The sequence below is a fragment of the Saccoglossus kowalevskii genome, chromosome 4 (genome assembly GCF_978046115.1).
Source record: "Saccoglossus kowalevskii chromosome 4, keSacKowa6.1, whole genome shotgun sequence".
In the NCBI taxonomy this organism is placed as follows: domain Eukaryota; kingdom Metazoa; phylum Hemichordata; class Enteropneusta; family Harrimaniidae; genus Saccoglossus; species Saccoglossus kowalevskii.
This window is the reverse complement of record NC_140644.1, coordinates 22,486,556-22,514,093: the sequence shown is the minus strand read 5'-3', so window position 1 is coordinate 22,514,093 and position 27,538 is coordinate 22,486,556. Positions and strand designations below refer to the sequence as shown.

The following is a 27,538-nucleotide window of genomic DNA, read 5'->3' as shown; positions in this document are numbered from 1 at the left end:
GAAGTTAACCGTTCTAGTAACCGTTCAAGTTGAACTAGTACTAGTATCACTGTTACACCAAATCATTTACTTTATAGGCAGACACTGAAACGCGAGTATCGGGATTATCAATGAAATGTAAAAATGTCTGTGTTTAATACCGACACAGGCCCTCTGTCGTGACAGGGGAACTCTGTTACCGGGTTTATATTGGTTTGTATCATCCCATATTTATATGTATTGGGGATGTACCCCAGACCACACAGCTCAGCTCAAACAGTGCCCTAAGCTCGACGAGTCGATTTATGTCGAAGGGGTGAGAACCTTATAGAAAATGACGGGAGAGTTTTAAAATGTGTTGAACATCTTCTCAGATGCATTCTAGTTACAATACATATATATCTTCTGAAAAAATGAATAAATAAATAATCACTGTTGTGATTCATATGTGTCTAGAGATTTGAAATATATTTTGTCATTTCCTGGGACTTTCGAGTAGCCTCGCCCTGACGTATGACATCATCGTCATTATGCAAATTAGTAAGTTCCAGCTGTGATTTTAGTTGATTGATTTGTACGGCGGGAGGACCGAGACGTTTTGAAAAGGGAGCCAAGTTCTTGAATGGTTGTTTGGGCAATTCCACTTTGTTTTTTCTTTGTTTGAAGACACCTGCACAGCTACAGCGCATCGGAATTCACGAATGGGCATTGGTGACGTTAATTAGCAGGTAACAGACTTTTAATGAGCTCTTTTTAAAACAGTGAACAATCGTTCAATTTAGAGTGTTGATAGCCATTTTGTTCTTCAGCTAGACGCTTTCTTAAAGAAAGATAAACAATGGCAGTGATCCCCCTTTGAGTTGTTTTTATCGTTCATTGATGAAGTGATCGCCGTTTAAGTATAGACTCCAGTCATTGTCATGAGAAAGCAGGGTGACTTGGATGTAGAGTGCTGGCTACGGTAGTACGCCGGGTGATTTTACGCAGTGGAATTCACAGCGTGATCACGTCCGGCCCAGTTAACACCCAAAGTGTTTGTTGGTCACTTTGTAATTTCACTGTGACAAATCAATGTATTAAATGTGATTGTCCAAAGGAAGCAAAACACTTGCGGAAGAAGCTACTTAGCAGAAAATTCAAGACTACTTCCGCGGCGTATAACTTGTCGGACTTTCGCGTCCGTTTCAAGTTTCTGCAAAACAAAAGCTACCGCGATTGTTTACTTATCGCGCTCTGAGAACGCATAATACCGTTGTCAGTCGGAATTTCAACCATTTTCTAAGATTGGTTCAGTTAAAATCGGAAACATGGGTCAGTCATACAACTTTAACGCAGAACTTCAAAACATCGGCGACAGTTGTGGGTTCCGAAGGCGGCGATCTTCTAATCATTCACTGCCGAGACTCGGCAGTGTCAGGTTTCTTTGTTGTGTAAATGTTTTCTTTTTCAAAAGCCATATTTTCGGTGTTTATGAAAAAAATCGTGTTATATCATAGACCCTCTAAAAAGAGGGTCTATGGTTATATTTAGAAAATAATAGTTCTTGTCCCGAGGCAATGAATGGGATGTTCCTAGATCTCCTCACACTTCACAGCACACATTCCAAATATCTGATGTAATTTCTAAGTATAAGAACCATCAGAAAGTTACAGTTTGGTGTAAAAATCAAGGAAAACATTATGGCATGGTGGTCCTTTCAAGTCTTGTAATGAAATTAAGTGTAGTATGAAGTCAGATTCAGTGCTTTTCTGGTATGTCACCTGGTTGCCTTGTTTACACAGTTTGTCAGAAAACAATTTAGAAATTCCAACTTATTGATAGATGAACAATGCAATGTTAGTTTGTATGTTGCCATGGTGACCACTTGAAAAAAAAACTCTGTTTAACACAAGCTCAATTTTACGGCTTGATGACATCACATACATGATTTTAAATTTAGTTCCCACTCTGTTTTTTCAGTTTTCCAACAGTAAAATAAAATGGTTGTAAAGTGAATATTTAGAGGACCTTTCTTGTTTGAAGAAATAAACTATCGTGACATGGTTATCTTGTTGGGAGCAACAAGTGACTCTTAAAAAATAGTTTACAGTTTATTCACAAATCCTTCATGCATTTTTGGGAGAGAATAAACCAAACTAAGTATATTTTAAATTGAAATAAACGATTCCCTAAGTGGGGAACTAATCTCTTGAGTTCAGGACATTGTAACTTGATAAAGTTGTGGAAAAAAAAATGAAATCCATTTCGGCTCCAGCATTGATGTCTAAGCTGAGGATTAGCAATTCGATCATGTCTGTTCTTTTATAACCTGTCCGTTGTGCCTGTTCTCCACTATTTTTCACAATGAATAAGCTGTGACATGGAACACCTGATGGTCTATGGTCACCTCAAGTGACTGCTGAACCAATGAAACGAAACAGATTTGCTACTACGATATAGTTCTACTGCAGCCTATTAAGAGGATTGGATTGAACAAAAACAGCAGTTATGTGCTGTACTAGGAATTCAAAGGGATTTACTGAAATGAACCCAACTTGGTTTCTGATCAGCATTTCTCTCAGAGATTACAGAGTCCAGATACAAGGAGTAGGGTTATTTTAATTCAAAGTACCCTTTCCATCGCTGGAAATTCACAGTTTTTTTTTCATAACATTCAGACAAACCAAAGAGTTCTGAAAATTGATCGAAAATATTGAAAGACCACTTACTATGTCACTGGCCGAATATGGTCATTTACACCCAAGTGCAAGACCTAAGAATGGCATATGATCTCTTTGTGTGAGGGCACAAATGCTCATATTTGGGCTGTAATATTTGCATTCTCTGTGTAGGAACGACCTATACAAATGGCAATGGTCAATACATTTAGCTGGACCACAGAATACTCCTGATATTGTTAATTTAATTTTTTTCCATATTTAAAAAAAAAATTATCAAAAACTGTAGACAATGAGAAATTATTTCCATTAGGCCCAAAGCTGAAAAGACAAAACAAATAAATCTAGAAAAAAATGTTGCCAAGGCATTATGGCGTTAAATGTATTAGGGAGTCATGTCTTCAGATGTTTTCTGCTGCAAAATAAAAAAAAAAACATTTTACATACATTTTTCTCGGTAAATTCAGTGACAACAATTTTTCTGAATCTCTCACTGTATTTTCACAAATCAGCAATTCTCACAGTCGGAGCTATGTCACAATCACCATAACGTTGCCAGGACCAATCACAAACAATGAATTTTCGGATTAACACCTCTGTGCCCCCCCCCCCACGCTAACCATATTCCCCCCCCCCCCCACTAACGAAAAAATCTTTTATCTTCTACTGACTTCCTGTTCCGGTCCGTCTGTGAGAATGCTTCAATTGTGTAAGCATTGAAATTAAATTGTGAGTAAAATAAATATACAGTACTTTTCATGTTATAATACTTCTTATGTAAATTTTCCTTGATTGCTAAAAATAATAGGATTCACTGAATTCATTTTAAAGTATGTTTTATTCTGTATTTTTAGTCATTACATAGTGTCAATGTCTAAGTTGTGCAGTCTCCCAATTGTACAATAAATCATAATTGGAATATGACCTGCTACAGCATCTTGATGAGTCAGTTCTGTTAATCTCTTGTACAAACCTTTAAACTTGCTCACCCACTGCTGTATAAATCAATTGTATTGTGTACCACAAGGTGCCTTGTGGGTAATTGTTCAACACCAAATACACCTAGTATTTTCTATTACAAGTATTGATCCAAGATTTCTCATTTCACCTGCTGGTAAAACAAATAGAAAAATCTAGTAACTGAGCATAAAATCATCTGCTGCATGACCATGGTCTTGGTTGCTTTTTGACCTTGTGTTAGTAATTATACCCAGGCTTGGTAAACTTGATATTTGGCATTGAGATGACAATTAAATGGCTGACTGCACACATGGTCTGGTGGATTAAAACTTGTGTATTGATTCAAAATTATCTGCTTCAGTGAAGACCACCAAAGGATATAAAATACTCTCTTTTTATTTTACCGATGTTTCGACTTCCTGAACAAAACACTTTGTATCTACTTTACAAATCAATTATGCATATTGATAAGATTATTTCCAGACACTTAGAATGTCTCCATCAGTTTTGATGCGACGCACACTTATGTACAATTGCTTAATGATATACGCAGTTTGAGTGATTCAATTTTTGGGATATCCTGGTTTAGCTCAACATCATGGCTTATTTGAAGTGTTTGATTACATTTAAGGCCAATAAATGTCAAATCAGAACCATTTAAAGCTTGTTGATTTAGTTTGTAAATTAAAAGTGTACTTAAACACACCTATGTGTCATTGACCTCCATACTTTTTACCCACCTGCATATTTAAAACTGTTGTTATCGTTTCCAACTACTTGACCCATCCTGTTAACACAGTCAGTTGAGTGTTTGGTGGCTTCTGATGGACTCCGCAAACAGAGGTAAAGTACGTCCTAGACAAGTTTTTTTGAAATATGTTAGGTTTCCAAGCTAAATTACCCTGAGGTCAAGTGGTACATACTTATAAATGCAACTTTCAAGAAGTTTTGTTGATAAGTTTGTGGGTAGACATTGCATCGTTTACTAGTATGATGTTAGAAAACAGTTGAGAAAAAAATATAATTTACAACCATGCTGGTTAATTAGGTTCGATACTACATTTAGGATTGTTAATAATTCTGAAAATATTTGTATTTAGCTATTATTTTAGTAAATATTTTACTTTATTGCAATCAGCAGTTGCTATTAAATTTGAAACATCACGGGAATTTCTTTGAGCTGATATTAGCAAAAAAATATGAAAATTAAATTTCAAGAAAAATAATGTATTGGTTTTCTTGACCTGTTTGTGTTGGTTTTATTAAATTCAAATTTAAATATTAATTTTCCAAATTCTGTACACGCAAATTAATTAGTCACTAGCTCATTATTCATTTAACTGCTTTTCGCTTATAAGTATAATCTGCTTAATTAAACCCACGTAATTCTGTGAAATATAACAATAGAAGTCACTATTTCGCTGGCAGATTTGAGAACTGAGAGTACTAGTATGCTCAAACATTAAAACAGTGAAATGTTAGGGGAAATTAATGCTTTTACAGTATTGTCGTGTAAATTCAGAACTAAAAGGTCATCATGGTGGTCCTCATGCAAGACATGTTTCGGGCTTCTTGTGAAATTCTACCCCATATGCAAGACTTGATGACATATATGAAGCAGACATCGTAAAACTCTAGGGGTGTTAGCAGTTTGGTAAAAACCTCCAGAAATGTTCATGCTGGTCTTGCTTTTAATGTGGCCTCTTGGTGCTGTACATCTTCCCACAATGCATCTGGGATTATTCCTTATTTTTTGGATTTTGGAAAACAATGGATATAATTAAAATAACAATGGGATGAAATGCCAATTGACACTTTTAAGTTGAAATAAGCATGTGTTTCCAGTAATAATTTTCAAGGCTGGTGGCTTTGCTGCAACATTAGAAACTCTGAATACATGCACAACTCATGAATATACAAACTGGCTGAATTATGAATGTGTTGTTTAATAATATTTTAATTGTAATTTTAATAACATAATTTGAAAAAAAAAAACACCTAAAAAAAGTACTTCTAGTGGTATCATTTCCCTCAAAGTCGTAGCAATCAAGATGGGATTTACTTTTTCTCTTTTTCTGGATATTCAGTAAATTGGGATTACATATTTATTGTAAAAACTTTTTGCGTTCCCTCCACAGTTTTGATATTCTTTATTGTAATTAAAAGCCTCACTTCGTTAATATTATAAATCATTAAATTTTGCAGGATCTACCCTGCAACAAAAAATAACATATACCGGTATTACTATACATCTGTCACCGTAATGCCATAAGTTACAGCGTGACTTAATTTTGTGGTATTTTACAGGGTATTTTCATCCTACCATATTAGGAAATACGAATTCCAAATATGGAATGATTACGCACGTAAGCGTCCTCTAATAATAAAAACAAACATGGCTGCCACCAGGGTTTGACCAGACTCTATTCAAAGAAGTTCGCTGATTCTGTTCTAAACTTTTTGGATTTTGGCATTCCCATGATTTATCCTTGGAAAGAAAAGATGTATAATAATAAGATTATTACGAAGATATCTCAATGTATGCACTCAGACAGTACGCTGTCTCATCGACCTCCGCTGCGCGTTGATCGATACTGCCGCTGTACTGTCTTCGTGTATAGTTTGAGGTATCTTCGTAATAACCTTATATTTTCAACATTTGTCTTATAAAATGAAAGGGGTTTGTAGTATGTACTGTACTGTACTGTGTGTATAGGACATAATCACTCTCTAGGGGTTTTTTTTTTTGAATATTTCACTGTTTGTCAAATGCTCTAAATTAAATCCCACTGAATGTAAAGCCACCAGTCTATCGCATTGTTTTTTTTTACAAAACCATCAAATTTAAATCCTTGGAAATGAAAAATTTATCTTTGCAACATCAAATAAGTACATGTATTAGTATACCGACATTACAATACTAAAGTTAAACCTGATGAATATTTTGACAGTATATGGTACATGGCGTTTTGGTTCTAACAGGTTTTAAAATGGTTGTTAGAACACATGTGACTGACAGAGCGTGTCATCGGTGTTGTCTGATGTGTCATGGATCATGGATGGATTTCACTTGGGAAGTTTGTCTCTTCTCTGAGTTTTGTTGGTATTAGGGATTTCTTAATGTCCAAGTTGCTGCATTTCCTGTGTACATTTCTCACAGGTACTTGGAAATGCATATTTTTAAGGACATGGACCATGGAAGTGACTAACACAAAAATGGCGTCATATATGGCCTCAAGAACATTTATAAGTACGAAAATTGAACTTTTTGTGGTAAGACTTTGTCATCACAAAGTTATTCGAACATTTATTATTCTTGACATTCCCAAATCAAAATTTTTTTGCTGATTTGCACGTCATTTCAAGTGTCCTGTGGGATAATTTTGTATTATTTATGCAATTGTTATTTTTTGTGGTGTAAATTTTAGAGCTTATTTGAGATGCTTCAATGTAAAGTGATGTTACTACTAACTGGTGTTACCATGGTAATAAGAACAATGCATGTCCATCTGGAATGTACAGGGGGTGTCCAAATATTTGCTTTCCTTAGGCTTTCAGCATAATTAAGGAATTGTATGTTGTTTATCTAAAGATTTAACAAGTTTTGTGTCTATGGTGTGATTGTTTTCAGTTTCAGTTCACATATAGAGTACTGGTTTGGGGGACATTTGTCAGGTAAATATGTCGGATGTTTTGTATAAGGTTTTAGATGGTACTCGTTCGATGTTGGATAACAGATAATTTTTAATTCATCTGTAGTTGTAATTCTGCTTTAAGGAGGACATGTTTTGAAGTTAAATCCTGAGTAACTGTTTCTGTTATTTGTTGACATGCAATATTTGGGTATACACTTACAGTATTTTCAAAGACACTTGAGAAAAGCATCTTTGATAAATTTAGATACACAATTTCAGAATATTTTAGGTAGACATTTTAAATTATCGACCTTTTGACAGTGACTAGCAATGCATACCAGATTACCATTCTATGTCCACGGAATTGATCCAATGAATAACTGCAACTTTTATCACAAATTGACCCATACTCAAAAAAACATTTATTCGTAGAATCTAGTTTTATATTCAAAGTGGTAGAATTGCTGTAAAATATTTCATTTCAACTGAAATTAATTGTCAATGAAAAGACATTTTGGCTGTTTTGTATGAATTTTATTTCGTTGATTTTTTGATGAGTTGTATGAAAAATATAGAATTTTATTTTCACTGATTTCATCCCTTCTGTGAATAAATTTGAAGTGAAAATAAATTACTGTAAAATGACTAATTTTCACTGGGTTTAAATTTTCACTGATTTACCATTTCAGGCATATTCAGTGGGTTATAAATTCACGGTTTTATCATTTAGATATTAAATTTTACATATTCACTGGATTTTTAAGCGCATTTTCCAGTCAGCGAAATAAGCAAAATCAAAACCCAGTGAATAATTAATTCTTTTACAATACTTTGCAGTACAAGGATTATGTAGATGATGTATAGCAGACTCTTATGTTTATTTGGCTTCATCTATTTTAGATAAATCCACTGTAAACATTAGAGAAACTGTAGAAGGCCACACTGTAGGGAAGATGTTTCATTTCCTAAATGTCTTCAGAAATTTGTATTTGCTACTGATTGAAAATTAGCAATGTCGAAATAGGGAATAAATACTAAATAGCCGTGACCACAGGCATAGGATGGGAAACCAGAAAAGTAGATGCAACCATGAAATTGAAATAAATGTTTACTCAAGTGTTCCCTCAGCCTGTACTGTAAACTTCCTGGCCCATATGGCTTAATGATTGGAAGATACCATTATAAATAGAGGGGTAATAATATGAACGTTACAACATATATCTATCACTTTCTACTTCAGAAACTAATATTAAATTAGAAATTTATGATAATTTTAATTTTGAGAACCCTGGGTTGTGAACATAATAAGATATATATAGTTTTCGACGGCCTGGTTTGTTGTCCATTTCTGTAGTCCTGCCCTCCAAGTTAATGTGAAAGGTCCATTCCTCTGCCAAGAGGGTAACATATTGAAGCTATTGCTGGGAGTTACTGTGATGTACTTTGGTTCAGTGGCTTGGATTCCATAACTACACAGGTCCTCTTTAAGGATTTATTTTCGGTTCTACAAACGAAATCGTTATCCTACATAGAGTAATCTAGCTCTCATGGGTGTTATTGATGTTTGCCGCTCAATTCAAAAAGTATTCAAGTTTGCCAGTTTAACTTTGAATGTGTATTTTGTATTTGATCTTGAGTTCACTGACTTCTTAAACACTGGTGGCGCCCACTGGGACTTCCAAACACTGTTGGGTGTCCACTGGGACTTCCAAACACTGTGACAGAAGGGCAAGTTTAATATTTTTTTTTTGAAATTCCTTTTCTTATTCCTTATTTTGGCAGAATATTCTAGAAGATGGTTTTTAATTTGTAAAAGTTTTAGAAGTTTATTATTTTTGTGGATACCGGTACTTAGGACTATTACTGTTGTTTATGTTTCCCCTGTACTCAAAGAATTGACAAGATTGTAAAGAGTGAACCTCACCAAGGTATGAGATTAATTTTATCTTTGTATGGTTGTTTTCAGTTTCATTAAAAAACAAATTTGATGATAATCGTAGATTGTCATTGTTACTTGTGAGCTGGTTGTCATGACAACTCTTCAAGTTTGTATATCAAATAACATTCCTCAATTTCATAAATCACAGTAACAAGATTGAAGTCTATTTATTAATATATGAGATAAGCATAATATTTGGTTTCAGAGCAATCGAGCTAAATCATACAAAACTTGAATTTAATTTTTTTAAGATAGCATTTTTGCTTGAAAAAATTATAAATGCAGAGTGATTCATCATAGTCCTTTGATGAACAACCTGCAATTTGGGACCATGTCGAAACGTTGTGAAATTAAATTAACAAAGTCAGCTGCAAAGTTCTTTTCCATTTTAATGTGCATCCATGCTGAAAATAAGAATTTGTTCAGTAATTGTGTTAGCCAGTCAGTCTACAGATAAAACCCAAAGTTGTTCTCATTACAATTGGGCAAGTCCTGGCAAGTGAACTTTGGTAATGAATGTAAGCCTTGTTTTTTTCATCACCATTTTGTTCACATCCATATTATTATTGTCACAATGATTCTGCTTTAAATTGTACTTATTCCCCTCGCCATTTAACAGCTGGGCTGTGAATTAATATATAGTATTTCCATTCATTGCATAAACTGCAGAGCACGTCTCCTGCCAAATTTTCAGATTATACTATGTATTGGGAATGAGTTAGAAAATGAGTAATTCATGATGATATGGTAATACTTTGACATAGCAAGACAAAAATTGTTGTGTGTTAGGAATATTCAAGTGTTTTTCATAGGGGTCACATGGTTTTTGTGAAATTTCTCATAAATATCAAATTTACCTTGAAAATGATATTTTTTGCTTGGAGATGCATTTTTAATAGACGGGATGTTATATAGTGTATTGTAAATGCGCTTCTAATAGAGATCATATGGTATATGCTTCTATTGGAGATGCACTTCTAATAGAGGTCACATGGTATATGCTTCTATTGAAGATGTGCTTCTAAAAGTAATAGACAATAATAGATGTTTTATAGTGTATTTATATATTTGTAATAGAGGTCATATCATATGGTGTATGAGATCTGTTTTTAGCTCCGCTGTCGACTTTGTCGAGCGGAGCTCATATGAGTGATTGTCCGGTGACCGTCGTCCGTGTCAATATTTTACTATTTCGACTTCTTCTAGAAAACTACAAGCCTGAATGCTTTGATACTTGGTGTATATGTACCTTGGGTAGACCTCTCTCAGATTTGTTCATTTCATGATCATATCTTCAATTCTCTAATTTTGGTGAATATTTTTGTAATTTTTGGTAAAAAGTGATATTTTCGACTTCTTGTTAAAAATCGCAAGTCCAATTGCTTTGATATGACATATATAGGTACTACATGTGAATCTCTCTCAGATTTGTTCATTTTGTAATGATATCTTTAATTCTCTAATTTTGGTAAATATTTTTGTCATTTTTGGTAAAAAATGATATTTTCGATTTCTTGTTAAAAACGACAAGTCCAATTGCTTTGATATTACATATATAGATACTACATATGGACCACTCTCAAATTTGTTCATTTCATGATGATATCTTCAATTCTCTAATTTTGATGAATATTTTTGTCATTTTTGGTAAAAAGTGATATTTTCTTCTTGTTAAAAACCACAATCATTTATGGTTAAAAATTATATTTTTGAATTCTTGTTGAAAACAGCAAGTCCCATTGCATTGATACTATGCATATTGTTCATTTTCTAATGATATCTTCTGTTCTTTAATTGAAATGTGCATTGCTAACAGCGGAGCTATCTCAGCCGAGAGGCTGCTTGTTTATAAATTTGATATTATAATACGGTGTATTAGAGATGGGCTTCTTATAGAGGTCATACAGTATGTGCTGGACTTCATTTCTGTTATCTGATAAAGGTATAAAAACTGAAACCAATGGAATTTCCATAGCTTTGAATCACAGTGTATAACTACTGGAATGAAGAATTGGAATTTATTTTACACAATAAACACCTAAACTGGAAAATCAACTCCAAAGAATGAACCATTTAAAGACTTTATAATCCATCCATTTGGGTTCTGGTATTTGTAATGGTTGAGTGCACTGCACTGTACCATGATGTAGTGTAGTCTATGATCGCATCACATCATGATAACTGCACGAAGAGTTCTTCTTTGTTAGTTTTTGTACATGCAGGGTGAAACCTATAACAAGTATATTTGACATTACGACTGTTTTTAACCTTAGAATAAGGTTAGCTGTGAATTACTGGCTTGCAACCTTGGTTAAGGGTCACTAAACACCCAAAAAAGGGTTCGGTATTATGGTTGTGATCAGCTGTAATAGCGCTGTTCGGAGTCTGATTACTTGTCGTATTACTTACTGAATTCTTTACAGCATTAGCCAAAGGCTAGATGACCTCTGACCATATCAACTTTGAAAATCAGTTAAAATGAAGTGTGTTTCTAGTGTTCGCCCCACAGACATGTAGTTGTTCAGCTTTAACTTGATTATTTCTTCCCCTCTAACCCTAAAGAAAAAAATAAATAAAAGACAGGAAATGTTTAGAAAAAGTGAATTGAAATTTTTGTTTGTGATTACGGAAACATATAAAGCATGATGAGAAATTGTGTTTAACTTTTTTAATGTGTGCGTATCTACATTTTGTACCACGAGTGAGAATATATAAGAATATAAGGCAATCATGAGGAAGTACTGTAAAATACTTTATTTTAGCTGGAATTAATTTTCGCTGAAAAGACATTTTGTGTATTTTGTATGGAATTTATTTTCATTGATTTTTGGCAAGTTGAATGTAAAATATAGAAAAAATGTTATATTCGCTAGTTTTTATTTTCACTGAATCATTCCTTCAGCGAAAATTAATTCCAAGTGAAAATAAAGTATTATACAGTATGTTTTTAAACTCTGAAATGTTATTCTTAGGAGTTTATCTCATTACTGTTACAAAGTATTATTTCCACAAATCTCAGTTCTTTCTGGGAACTGTTTTTAATAAATATTTGATAAAGTTGTAACATCACTAAGAAAATCTCTTGGAGTGAACAATGAAGTATTTGATTCTTGTGAAATTAGCTCATCTTCTCCTATATGTAAGCATTAGCTTTACAGATGTATTTGAAACTGTCAGGGAATAACGATAATAAGCGCAGAGAATTATAAAGTGGGGGTTCCATTCTCTTTAATTCGGAATAAACAAAAATGCTTCTTAAAATTCCATTGATATGCTCTGTATCGTATAAAATTGATGCATTTATCATATTTTTCAAGAGTACAAAAATAAACTTTTTTGTTCATAGATAATTGATGAAACTCGATAGGTCATTTATTAATTTACTTTGATATTTGTGTCTTACCAGGAATTATGACCAGTCATGGCTCACTGCAGCAGGGGAGTTATCAATATTGATTTTAAATTGCCTCATTGTCCCTGTGTATGCTAGTTCTTGGAATGAAAAGTGATTGTTGTACGCTGGACATTTAATACGAAATGAAAAAGAAAATATATCACATTAGTTACAATGGAAAAAAACGACAGCATTAGAAGTTGACATAACCCAATTAAATTAGGGTTTAAAGTACTTGAGTATGTACATTATTATGTCGGAATTGTACACTGAAACCCAAGATAGTTGATAAAAAAAAATTAAATTGCCACAAAAATAACTAGTATGTAAATTGAAAAATGAATGTCCAGAAAGCTGAAAAGACTAATTTAAGTTTTGAATTTAATTATACATATATTGAAAAATAGTGTTATACAACAATTATTAACCTTGTTAATATGTCAGAGTCTTGTTAATGATCGTGTAAGCCCTGGAATGCTTAATGTAAAACAATTAACCTTATTAATATGCCAGAGTCTATATAATGAATGGGTAAACCATTGGATGCTCAATCAGATTAAACATAGAAAATAAAATTGTTTATAAATTAAATTGATTTGATTATTAAAAATTACTGTAAAGTCTTTTGTATGCAATTTTCATTTGTTACAATATTGTATCATCAATTGTCAGGACTAATTCACAGTGCTGTCAGCTGAATCAAATATCGATAATTTGGTTGGGTAGCTGTAATACCTAAATTTTTCTTATTTTTGTTTTGCTCAAAAATTGGTGCTTTGGATCTGTTACTTCACACTTTTATTAAGCATTTATTGTTTTTTGTTGGCCTTCAATTATAAATTTCAATCTTCTACCTTGGCCTAGCCTATTACGCAGCAATTTCTCACTTCGTACTAACTCAGTTCCTGGCATTTGTATTTTTTTCTTCAAAGTTCAGTCGTCATGACGCGCCATATTCTGTATGTGTCTAATGCAACTTATACAACTCATGTAAAAATATTACTTACTGGTAGTTACACAAAAACATGCGTATCTTGATGTGAAACTTTAAAAGCGAAACTTTTGATACTAATTCGAAAATGAGGAATTAAAATTGTTTACTACTTTCGAGCAGGTAGGAAAGCTGTCAGTGTGATAGGCAGGTCTCAAAGTTAATGCTCCCCTGTTACTTGGGCTATCTACGATCTATCGGCAACATTCCGCTGCACTAAATAAGAATGAGTCATTTATACTATTGAAAATTCTAAAACCACAAAGTGAAATCCATAAAGATAAGATGAACATCAGGTGAAATTTCTCTGTTATGTATAGTTACAATTCCTTGGTGCACATTTTGAGTCCCTCGGTGTACGGTACGCTTTCTATTCTCACATACCTACAGTCATTCTATAATTGACACATGTAAATTCATTGTCTTCTGAGAAACATACCGACAGTGTCTTGTGTGCCAGAAGAAAATTTCCTACATGTATGTATATAGATGGCTTATTTACAACACTCAAAGGGATAACATTTTCTAGCAGCCACTTTAAAAAAAGGAACTCAAATTCATATTTATTCTTTAATATTGTTTCATACAATATTTGCTCTGTTCGTAATGCATTTCAATTGACCTACCGTAGATTTTTATTTGTATTGTATCTTAATTACACCAAACTCACTCAGAACCATATATACCGTATGTACTCTAATTTAGGCGTCCCTCTAATTTAGGCGTCCCCCAAAGGTCAAACCTAACAAAAGAATTCTAATTTAGGCGTCACCCAAACCTGAAATTGTACACAATGTATCGAAGTTGTAAAGTGCACTAAGCTAAGAACATGTGTTAAATTTCCCGGTCAAATCCAGACAGCTTGACTTCCTGTTAGAAAGGCACTTTCTTTGTTTCAGACCTAGTACATCAAGTGTGAATTACCAATCCATGCAAACGAAAAACAACTTCACAATTTTGGTTGAGCGATGATCACATGGGCACAGTCATATACCGGTACCGTATTTCGTTCGATCTCCGATGTACATGTACTGCCATAGTTGGTATGATGCAAAGCGACTTATCTAAAAGTCTGATACATGTAGCTTCTAACTAAACGATGTCATGGCTAATTAAAACAAGAAAATTTAGTGAACGCAGTACACCAAAGGAGCTTATGGCGTCTGGAGGCAAAAGAAAAACGCACAAGACAAAACAATGCCATTTCAATAAACTACCAATCAAAGGAATTTACATTTATCATTTCTTGTTAATATTCATTCCCAGTTTTATGTTCGTATTATATTTCTTCCAAGTGTTACACAGCAATGATTTTTGTACCTACAAAGCATCAAAGGCATACCGTGTCCGGTGTTTTGATTAACTGTCACGTGAGCGAGTATGTAATTTTATTGCGTCTGCAGCGGTCACTGGAGTGTCTAGGAAAGTGTCTGGGGATGTTTCTAAGTCCCTCGGTAATTACCTACCGGGTGCGGAAGTTAGGTGTATGTAAATATTATGCGCATGCTGTAAATTCTTTCTAAATGTAATGTTGTTGACATTAAATGTGGAAAACAGATAGTTCTCATTCTAAAAAAACGATTACAGACCACTATATATTTTTGCTTTTATTTATCTCTCAGTCTCACGAATTCATCGCGTGAGAAAGGACCGCCTTAATGTGTTAGTTTGTGCATCGTTTGACAGGAGGTCACATTAACATCCAATCAAAACGCCGCTTTCACGCACTTCTATTGCAACATATTGCGGTGTGTTTGAACACAACTTTTGGTACAGTTGGCAAAACAAATCTCGGTTGTACGATTAAAAACAAGATTGTTTAAAATACATTTATCCCGGATTAATCGTAACTCTCGACTGAACGATGAGGCCAGTTACTTTCAAATAATTGAGTATGAATTATCTCTCGCCTCTCGTGCTAGGCATACAGTCCCGAAAGCTGGCCACCGGATACTCGTTTACCAAGTCTGACACTGATAACCGCTGCCGGGGTGGTTTCCTGACATCGTTTCTCGAGTCTGGCACGTACTTGTGATAAACACTTTTGTTTTTACGGTATAAATATAGGACCAATATAGTTGATGAATCACTCTTTCTCGCATCGTGATGCACAACGCCACTCGACAATGAATTCTATTACAAATTATTTTGCCAAACGTCCTACAGAAGATAATCCAGGCACTCCACCGCCTAATGTGGACGATGTTTGAACTCCGGGAATTTTTCTTAATTATTTTACCGTGATATCATGCACACTATTTTGTTTTAATTTTTCATAAAATTTTGATAATATACTTTTTTTTTTTAAATCACTAACCTGACAGTTGTATTGAAAACTGTAATAATAAATTTTCATGTCAAGTACAAAAAAATGTGTTGATCACTGCTTGTTTATTTTGTATATAAAGTTTACATTTACATGAATAAATCACCTGGTTCTTCATCAGTATATGTCTTGTTCCATTTTGTTGACAATTCCTGTTCCAATTAACACTCAACCAGAAGTTATATATTCTTGATGCCCCACATTCCACAAACCAAAAAGGTGCAAATAAAAAAAATCATACTTGTTTGACCCTATGACCCTTGAATAGGCGCCACTTGCAACAAATTGTGCTAAATGTATTCTAATTTTGGCGCCATGAAGAATTGAAATGTTGCAAAAAGGACGCCTAAATTAGGGTATCTACGGTAGTACTGTAATTACTTTATTAGTAGCACATATGCTTACGTAAATGACAGCGGTTTATCTTAGCCTGACAGGGTCGCGTGAATTGCGCCTTCCACAGTGCTCCAGACCCTACACATGCCTGACAGAACGATGTAGTTTTTTCACTATCCTCAACGATTTTTAGCTCCACTGTCGACTAATAATTGTCGAGCGGAGCTTATCATATGAGTGATTGTCCGTCCAGTGTTCTCCACAATCCAAATTAGCTGGTGGGCGGTCTAATTAGCATAAATTTGCATATTAATTTGCATATCATTTACATACAGCATTCTCGCATTTATGACATGAACTGCAATACACACTAAGTTATTTACTATTCTCTTTTTAATTTAATTTAATTGGAACATGTTACAATTTTTTGAAATACAAACAGATTGGTCACTATCAATATTTACGAAATGCAAAAAGTTTGAAATCGGTGATTTATGCGTTCGCAAATTATTCTGCGTTCATGAAATGCAATTCAAGTAACCAAGAGCAAGTACAAAACATAATTCAGTTATAATGTAGAAAATATACGAGATGATTTGCCCACGAAGCCAAAACAGACAATTTGTCAAAACAAAATCCATAACATTTTTATTTGTGGCATCAGTACTCACCCGTGCCGACGGACGGTAAGATGCATTTACGCATGTACGGCCACGATACGTTGCGTTTTTACACATTGTTTTGGAATTCAAGAAAAAAGTGCTAGCAATCGGCAAAATAAAAGAATCTGATATGTTCTCGAAAGATTAGACATAAAAAATAGATAAATTGAAAAAAGTACGTGGAAAAGATAACTAAAATATTATTCAATTACAAATACTCGCGGTAAACTAATCCAGCAGCCATGTTTGATGTTTATTACCGCTTTCCGAATTCAGTACACGAACACCCAGAATGCACTGTTCCCCTATGCAACTTAGATACTAAATCGTTACAGCGCCAACAGCGGTGGGTAGTAGACGGTCGTTGAATGGGGTAGGCCAAAAGGTCATCAGTTTGCCTTCTCCATGCTGTTTTCACAATGAAAATCGAGCGAACGTTGTAAATACGGCTAGAATTTAAATTTTTGTTCGAGTTTACATGCAATCTGCTAATATATTTGTTTATTTTCTGTGCATATACATTTCGTTCGTATTACTTCTTTCTTTCGTGATCGGAAGACGATTATTAAAAATACAGCTGTAAATTGAAACCACTGTAGTTGCGTATCGTGAGCAATAAGTCCCAACAATGTCGGGCGACGATGAATTCAAGCGATTGACACATTGCCATGAATACACTTGATAACTGCTTGCAGACTTCCAATGGACATTGTTTATGTTTGGACTGTTGAAACAATAGCAAAATAAAGGGTTGGGCAACTACTCTTTTGTTTAGGCTTGGGAAGAACAATGCAAGCTTTTTACAAATAATTTCAGCTGGAAGTACGTTGGTGGGCGGGTGTTGAGAGTTACTGGGCGGCCGTAAAACTTGATGGGCGGGCCGCCCGCCTAAAACCCCTTGTGGAGAACACTGCCGTCGGTGTCCGTCGTCCGTGTCAATGTTTTACTTTTTCGACTTCTTCTTGAAAACTACAAGCCTGAATGCTTTGATACTTGGTGAATATGTACCTTGGGTAGACTTCTCTCAGATTGATCATATCTTCAATTCTCTAATTTTGGTGAATATTTGTCATTTTTGGTAAAAAGTGATATTTTCGACTTCTTGTTAAAAACCCACAAGTCCTATTGCTTTGATATTACATATGTAGGTACTACATGTGGACCACTCTCAAATTTGTTCATTTTTATGATGATATCTTTAATTTTCTAATTTTGGTGAATATTTTTGTCATTTTTGGTAAAAAGTGATATTTTCAACTTCTTGTTAAAAGCCGCAAGTCCAATTGCTTTGATATTACATATATATGTACTACATGTGGACCTCTCTCAGATTTGTTCATTTTGTAATGATATCTTTAATTCTCTAATTTTGGTAAATGTTTTTGTCATTTTTGGTAAAAAGTGATATTTTTCGACTTCTTGTTAAAAACGACACGTCCAATTGCTTTGATATTACATATATAGATACTACATATGGACCACTCTCAAATTTGTTTATTTCATGATGATATCTTCAATTCTCTAATTTTGGTAAATGTTTTTGTCATTTTTGGTAAAAAGTGATATTTTTTTCTTGTTAAAAACCACAATAATTTATGGTTAAAAATTATATTTTTGAATTCTTGTTGAAAACAGCAAGTCCCATTGCATTGATACTATGCATATTGTTCATTTTCTAATGATATCTTCTTTTCTTTAATTGAAATGTGCATTGCTAACAGCGGAGTTATCTCAGCCGAGAGGCTGCTTGTTTTTTGGTACCAATCAAATTGCAGAAACGTCAGATCGTAACAGCCATCAAAGAGTAACCATTCACGGCAGAGTTTGTTTGTTGACATAATGTGTGATGAGATGCTGGAAAATTTTCTCCAATGTTCATCATCTTGTTGAAAATAGTTTTTTATTTTTGCCGACAGTGCAAACACGGCTTTGATTGACTGTGTTACCATGACTACTAAAATGAATATTAAATGAAACTCGTTGCAAGTAGGCGTGAACTTTGCTAATTTTCAGTATTGATCTTGCCGACGAGACATACACTATTCTTTCAAGCGTTAGTGAGGTCTGATGTCGTTCGGCCGGCGAAGGCCTACTCATGCCTACATGTCAGGCTACGATTTATCTATAGTCAAAATAAGTCAGATTTCAATGATACAATACAATAACTACAATTTTTGGTTTATGTGCACTTCTAATAAAGCAAATTTGATGACCAAGTCATTTTGCAGTCACATTGTATTCGTACCTCTAAATTGCAACACTCTATCATTAGCTCCAATGTGGTCTTATTGAATAAACATCCCTAAAGTATAGTGGTTTCTTCCTTACTTAAAATTGAAATCTGCTTGGATATAAATGTGGATTTTTGAGAAAATAAATGTTTGAATCCATATATATTAATATTCTCATCTGTGTAATATTGATTGTTGACAGGTGGAAATGAAATGACAAGCTTCTTATTTTAACTTTGACAGTTAACATGCATGGTTTGTGCAGCTCTAACTTGTTCCTTGGTCATACATATCTTTTGAAAAGACCTTCATTGGTTACTATAGTTGGTTTTTTATTAGCCCAAGTAAAGGTTCAGAATTTGTATTTCAGAAATGTTTTGATATTTCAAAGGTGTCTAAGACAACAGAATTCCATGTGATTCTCTGCTTATTGGATCCCAGTACGAATTGCAATATTTTCACCGATTTAAAAAAAATGGAATTATGTCCTTCTGCATTACATCTTTGTTTTTGAAAAAATTACATAACCAGCTACATATACTTTGCTAAAGGTGATTAAATGTTAATAAATCAGATACTGTATTAACCTAACAGGTACTATTCTCTGAATTTAACAGACTTATGTTTGGTATAAATAATTCATGTGAAATGTTTTGTCTGATGTTGATAATTTACTGGCAACATGGTGTTGGGCAAAAATTGCTGCAAACGCTAAAATGTGTTCTGGTAGGACTGATTTTACTGCTGATCTTGAAAGATATTGGTGATGTTTATTACATGCAAGTTAAGGGGTACTTGTTGTATCCAATTTCTGTAGTCTGGTGGGGGAAGAAAATAAAATGATATTGAGCAAAGATTAAGGTTAATTTGTAGTCTGGATTACCTACTGATTAAGCATAGGAATCCAACTGAATTACAAATAAGAAAAACATCTGCAGAATCTCTGTCTCTTTGTCACTGTCTCTTCTTTAATCTTTTAATGTCATACCTGTTGTCGTTTTTTCTCATTTTTCATTGCGATTGAGTTGCACTGCAGTGTGTCCCACATTTCATGTTGTACAAAATTGTCTAAAATGTATGTATGCCAGTATCCGGCAAGGAAAAAACGGTTGGAAATTTTTCACACTTAACAGTTTCTGTACACTTCTTATATTCCCAAGGTAAACCTTTTCATGTGTAAGAAAATTCAACAATGCATGTACCCGGGTACTACCCTACCTGTACACACTTAGCTAACATGCCAAGATACCAGCTGTGCATCTCAAATAGCAGGCAGAGATTAGTTGCCAAGATTCTTGTTTGAAAGGGTAATCTTAAATTTTGAATTAATTTTTAATGTCTCCAATACTCTCAGCACACAGAAGTGTTTTCTAAGATTTCTTTGGTTATACATTCATATTAAAAAAAAAATTAATCATGAAACTATCTGTACACAACTTGTTCTGTGTGACATGTGTTAAGTCAAATATCTATGTTGAATTTAAAATATCTATGTTGAGTTTAATTTTTAAATATGTCTCTAATACTCTCAGCACACTGCAGTTCTTTCTAAGCATTCTTTGATTTTACATTCATATTAAAAAAAAAATTAATCATGAAACTATCTGTACACAACTTGCTCTGTGTGACATGTGTTAAGTCAAATATCTATGTTGAGTTTAAAACTTTGATACAGTTGAGTTGAGATTGCAGTGCAGACCAGACATTTCTGTCATCACAAAGTGCTATCTCTGTTACCTTTCACTACCAGTACAATACTCAAATAAGCATTCCATAGCAGCTGGAGTCAACTAGTGAACCATGAAAATGAAATTACAATCACTTTAGTGTATGACATTTCTCTGTACCATATTTTTTCAAATGGAAATCATTTGAATATTTTTTACTGATTGTCGACCTGATTTTATAGCATGTTCATTTCTTGCTTTTGTTATTTTTGTTGCCTGGCTTTATCGGTAAAACTTAAATGAAATGAAAACGTGTCTTAATATACTTTCAATTTAGTCCCTTCAATCATTGACACTACATTACACGTAACAAATCAATTTGTAGTTAAACATGGATAATACTTGGATGTTTTGTATGTTTTGGAAATTTCTCTGTGCTGGACTGTTTCAAAATTACAAAATAATACTATAGTGCCAGTAAACAAGTAAACAATTACCGTCAATCCTCAATTATCCAAAAAATGTTTATCCCACATTTCTGATTATCTTAATTCATATACTGTAAAGTACTTTATTTTCGCTATTTTTTTGCTAAAGGAATAAATCAGTGAATATGAACATCGAATGAAAATACTTTTATCTATATTTTACATTTAACTCTTCAAATGTCAGTTAAAATAAACTTTATACAAAATACTGTATAATACTTTATTTTAACTGGAATTAATTTTTACTAAAAAGACCTTTTCAGTGTTTTGTATGGATCTTATTTTCACTGATTTTAGCGAGTTGTATGTAAAATATAGGAAGAAAAGCATATTCACTGGATTTTATTTTCACTGAATCATTCCTTCAGTGAAAATAGCGAAAATTAATTTCAAGCTAAAATAAAGTATTTTACAGTAGCCTAAATGTTTTCTTCAGCGAAAAAATTAATTCCAGCTACGATAAATTATGTTTTATTATTTGAAGGGAATTAATTTAACCAAAACATTAGTTATTCAAGGTTTTTCAAAACGGTTGCCACAATAAGTTGAAGGACCATAGATTTATGACAAAATTCTTTGTTACCATGGTAACACCATGGTATTTGAAATAGACACGTTTGTAAATCCCATAGGCTACTATTGATTCACTTGGATTTGATTCCCATAGGCTACTATATATGCCATTGATTATATAAATGCGTCTCAAGGTATGCTTAGCAACACATTTATGCAGTCATATTCACTTGCATATCACGGTGTGATGCGGTGTGATGCGGTAACACTTCCATTTGCAGATGCGCTCTCAATAAAACAAATACGTAATTTAACACTCTAGTAATTAATTTGCTTCATTTACTTTTTTCATCTTAATTGGAACGCGGCATGAATGATCGACACATTAGGTAATGTGATGTGACACCGTTGCTATCTTCGATTTTCCCTCAGGTTGCTCCACCACACTCTGCGGCGTCTTTGATAAAATTATATTTACGAGCACAGAAGACCAATTAACAACAGTATTCATATTTAGATTAGTTGTGCTGCTTTATCTTTAATACTAGAGAAAGGAAGGGGAGATCCTGCGAGACAGTTATGTACTTAGCAAAGCCCAACTTGTAATAATTGCTGCCCCTGTATGTACGTGTCGCATACAGTTATTGCCAACGTTCTCGTAAATGATAGAGATCGACGAAGTTAATGATGTCATAAAACAAGTGGAAGACTCAAAGTGAGTGATGCAGTACGCTACATTAACTCGTCATTTGTGTGTTTAGTCTTTCTTCTCCACAATCGCACAATTTGAATGACTCTAGCGCAGGAGAAAAGAACTGTCGTTACACATTTGCAAATAGTTGGTTTTAACCTTATGTACATTTAACAATTTGGTTACAATGTATAAACCTGAATAAATCAACAGAATAGTTTTGATGGTGTGTTCTCCACTTACGCTATCCCCAACATGTCTTTGTAACCTCCTTTTTACTTGCGTTTGTTTGCATACTGTTCTTAAGCAATCACCCAAAACATGGCATCGTTTCACTTTACTTTAATAACGCTACAATGGTTCAGCATGATTTCAATTCTTTGTTACCGCTACTCACCTTGTCTGCACCCCTATTCATTCAGCAGTGTCCACCTCAAAAACACAATTGGTTTCTTGATGGTACGGGCGGCTAGTTGGGTATGTTTCACTGATTCACAATGTGTCTAGCGCAGCAGGATATTATTAAATGCATCAAATTGTTAATTTCGTATTTGCAGGAGTGTGATTATCACTTCTCTTTTGGGGTGAATAAGTGTTTTATTGGAAGTTAAATGATGGAATGGAATGAAGCGTGGTTGACTACATCAACGTGTTCTGGTATACATGTACTTTTGGTAGGCTAAAAAGCATATTGTTGTCTCTTTTATTCAGACTGGTATACATGTACTTATTGTGGGGCAAAAAATGTATATTGTTGGTTATCACAGAGGCTTTTGAAGTATTCTGTCAATAGGAGTATTCTCAAGTGATTGCATAGCCAATATTTCTAGAGGTAAAATTGATTCGTGAGTGTTGATTTTATGACTTTCATGTATTTTAGTATTTTGTGTCACATTTTGAGAAAAATCATAATTTTGAATTGCATCCTTTTGATGTGCATAATAGTGTGCCCCTCCAAAAAAACAAACAAACAACAAAACAAACTAAAAAAAATTCTTTGTCAGCTACCTCATATTTAAATTAAATTTTTTCTCCTTGTCCTCTTTATGACATTTCTGCCTTGTTAGTCGCAGTTAGTATTAAGGTCTTCTGGGAATGTCACTGTCATGTTCAGATAATACATGTCACCTTGGGTCATGCTTGGAAAATCATCCAACTTGTCTGAAGTTGCGGTTTACATTTCATTGCAATTATGATTTACCAAATTCAATTTCATCTCATTTTTCTCTCATAGATAATTATGACTTAGAAAAAAAATGATTTGTGCTATATAGAAAAAAAATTGTAGCAATGATAGGTTCTTTTGGCAGTGTAAAATGTAAATTTGGCTAATGTCTTCTAATTACTGTAAAATATTTATTTCAGCTGGAATTAATTTTCGCTGAAAAGACTTTTTGAGTGTTTTGTATGGAATTTATGAGTTGAATGTAAAATATAGAAAAAAAAAGATATATTTGCTGGATTTTATTTTCACTGGACCATTCGTTCAGCGAAAATAGCGAAAATATAGTATTTGACAGTACCAAATATCAAACAATTACAATGACGATTGTCACCGTGCAACATGTGTGCAAATTTTGTGTAAACAATGTATGTGTTAAATACGTCATAAAGCATGCGACTCATTTTAAACCTGACATGATATTTACTGTATACAAAATGTACTGTATTTTAATACTTTCTTGTGTAGTGTATGTGATTGCGTAAATAATTGACATACACTAGTATATAACAAATGACAGTGAGTTTGAAGGTTTTGATTTTCATATTTACTTCTACTTTAGCCCTGAGTACAGTCCTGTAGATTGGCCTCCTTCCACTGATCATTTAGTCCAACAGTCCTGAGAAGTCGTATAAACCGAATCTATGTGAAAGGCTGTATCAGGCAATTTAAGTGGCATTTGGCTTTGCAGCTAAAAAATTAAGCAGGTCCATATGTCTAACTATCTCAAATACCTCAAATGGAGGTGAAGTTACAGAAGAAGTTACATGTCGATCAAATCTACATTTCCAAAGAAACTATTTCTGTCAACAGAAAATATACGTCGCCATCTTGTTCTTGGTGTATCTATAAACACAACATTGCTTTGTTGCGTAAAACTAGCTTTCGTCAACGTTCCAGTGCTGTAGGTTCATTTTTCAATATATGCTTCTGATAAAGCTAATTTTGGTAATTTTGGATGCAGTAGAAAAAGGGATTTTGATTTTGCAGATAATTTTCACAATTTTTGGTACATAAAGTGAATTTACTACATGTGAAACATTGGGAGCGCTGTTCATGTCTATAGAGAGTGCTGCTCACACCAAGAAAATACATTTTGTTGATTAATTATTTCTCCATGATCACACCCAAAACCAAGGATTGTTATTATTAATACAGCATTTTGAATGAGCATGTGAAACTAACATAAATGTGCCCAAGCCTCATTTTGAAATCAGGGTTATAGCGCCCTCAACCTTTAGTACTATAATGATGATGAAATGTACCGAAGTTTGTTAGGAATGTCGTAATACTGATGATTGTCATTGTCTGAGATGAGATGCTGATACAAGAATGAAATGGGAGATGAGTGAAACTGATTGACGAGAGGACATCATGGAGTTGATGAGAAGAAGGGAAACTGGATTATAATATGCCGATAATGGTGGAAGGAAATGAAGAATGAAATGAGATAATAAAGTTGGTGTACTCGGAATAATGATATAGAAATGTTGATGGAGTATGTGATTGAGAATGAGACATAGATGTACATAGACAGGTGAATATACGACAGGTGAGAAGATGAAATGTTGGCAAAGAGAATACACTTATTCTCCTTATAAGGAGACAAAAGGGAAGTAGAATTGATTGGACATATCTTAACAGACAGGAAAAATTCAGGAATGAAAGAAAGCATAAAGGATGAAAGGCCTAGATTAGAATACTGATGAGAGAGTGAGATCAAACATGAACGAAGATGGAAGAAGCAAGTTTTCGGGTGAAGAATATTGTAAGCTGCTTTAACTTTGCAAGAGACCATGAGACATTTAGCCATACTGAATAACTTAAGATTACCGGTATCAATATTTTCGGTTTACATTATAATGTATAATGCCTAAAATTCTAAAATATGGCACTTGGTTACTATGGCAATGCCAATGTAATAATTCATGCAAATTTATTCTTACAAAGGCATACATAATGATCAAAAGAATGTATACATCAACACAAATAAATATAAATCATGTGGTAATCAAAGTGGATTTCACAAGAAATTTTGTGAACTCAGGGGAAATTTAATTTCACTTGTGATTTTGGTGAAATTTTTTCTATGCGCTTGGAACATTCAATTATGAAATTTTCTAGTGATGTATATTTTAATTTTATAGTAGTTTTGGGTAAGAAATATAAGATTGTTTGGAAACACATGAAAGGAAAGTATAAGATAGATGTGATGTAGAGATCTGGAGATATTAATATTTCATATCAGTGATCAATGACTTCATTAATAATGAATCATTGTTTATTGACATTGAGGTAGTGGACCATGATAATCATCTGGGTAGAATCTTGGTGTTATATCAAGGGGATTTACTGTTTTCTGAATTTCTTTCAATTTTTAGCTCCGCTGTCGACTTTGTCGAGCGGAGCTTATCATATGAGTGATTGTCCGTCGTCGTCGTCCGTCGTCGTCGTCCGTGTCAATGTTTTACTTTTTCGACTTCTTCTTGAAAACTACAAGCCTAAATGCTTTGATACTTGGTGTATATGTACCTTGGGTAGATCTCTCTTAGGTTTGTTCATTTCATGTTGATATCTTTAATTCTCTAATTTTGGTGAATATTTTTGTCATTTTTGGTAAAAACTGATATTTTCGACTTCTTGTTAAAAACCGCAAGTGCAATTGCTTTGATATTACATATATAGGTACTATATGTGGACCTCTCTCAGATTTGTTCATTTCGTGATGATATCTTCAATTCTCTAATTTTGGTGAATATTTTTGTCATTTTTGGTAAAAACTGATATTTTCGACTTCTTGTTAAAAACCGCAAGTGCAATTGCTTTGATATTACATATATAGGTACTACATGTGGACCTCTCTCAGATTTGTTCATTTTGTAATGATATCTTTAATTCTCTAATTTTGGTGAATATTTTTGTCATTTTTGGTAAAAACTGATATTTTCGACTTCTTGTTAAAAACCACAAGTGCAATTGCTTTGATATTACATATATAGGTACTACATGTGGACCTCTCTCAGATTTGTTCATTTTGTAATGATATCTTTAATTCTCTAATTTTGGTGAATATTTTTGTCATTTTTGGTAAAAACTGATATTTTCGACTTCTTGTAAAAAACCGCAAGTGCAAATGCTTTGATATTACATATATAGGTACTACATGTGGACCTCTCTCAGATTTGTTCATTTTGTAATGATATCTTTAATTCTCTATTTTTGGTGAATATTTTTGTCATTTTTTGGTGAAAAGTGATATTTTCGACTTCTTGTTAAAAACCGCAAGTCCAATTGCTTTGATACTACATATATAGGTACTACATGTGGACCTCTCTCAGATTTGTTTATTTCGTGATGATATCTTCAATTCTCTAATTTTGGTGAATATTTTTGTCATTTTTGGTAAAAAGTGATATTTTTGACTTCTTGTTAAAAACCGCAAGTCCGATTGCTTTGATATTACATATATAGGTACTACATGTGGACCTCTCTCAGATTTGTTCGTTTTGTGATGATGTCTTCAATTCTCTAATTAATTTATTTTGGTGAATATTTTTGTAATTTTTGGTAAAAAGTGATATTTTCGACTTCTTGTTAAAAACTGTAAGTCCGATTGCTTTGATACTATTCATATTGTTCATTTTCTAATGATGTCTTCAGTTCTTTAATTGAAATGTGCATTGCTAACAGCGGAGCTATCTCAGCCGATAGGCTGCTTGTTTTTTTTAGAGACAATGCTTTTGTATGCGAGTAAAAAAACACAAAATATTGTTTCACTGAATATGTCACTGGAGTTTTTTAGCCAGAGAGATGCAATGACTGAATAAATAGCAAACCTTTCTTTCGA

General features: G+C 33.6%; 1 long non-coding RNA gene across 1 annotated transcript in view; it reads left to right on the top strand.

Annotated features, from left to right (window-relative positions):
• Positions 1 to 525: 525 nt before the first annotated feature.
• The window catches only part of LOC146747194 (uncharacterized), a 94,718-nt gene continuing 67,705 nt past the window's right edge, over positions 526 to 27,538 (top strand). The window contains exons 1-2 of the long non-coding RNA XR_014929181.1: positions 526 to 707; positions 9,014 to 9,159. This is a non-coding gene — a long non-coding RNA (uncharacterized LOC146747194). The remainder of the gene's footprint in view (positions 708 to 9,013; positions 9,160 to 27,538) is intronic.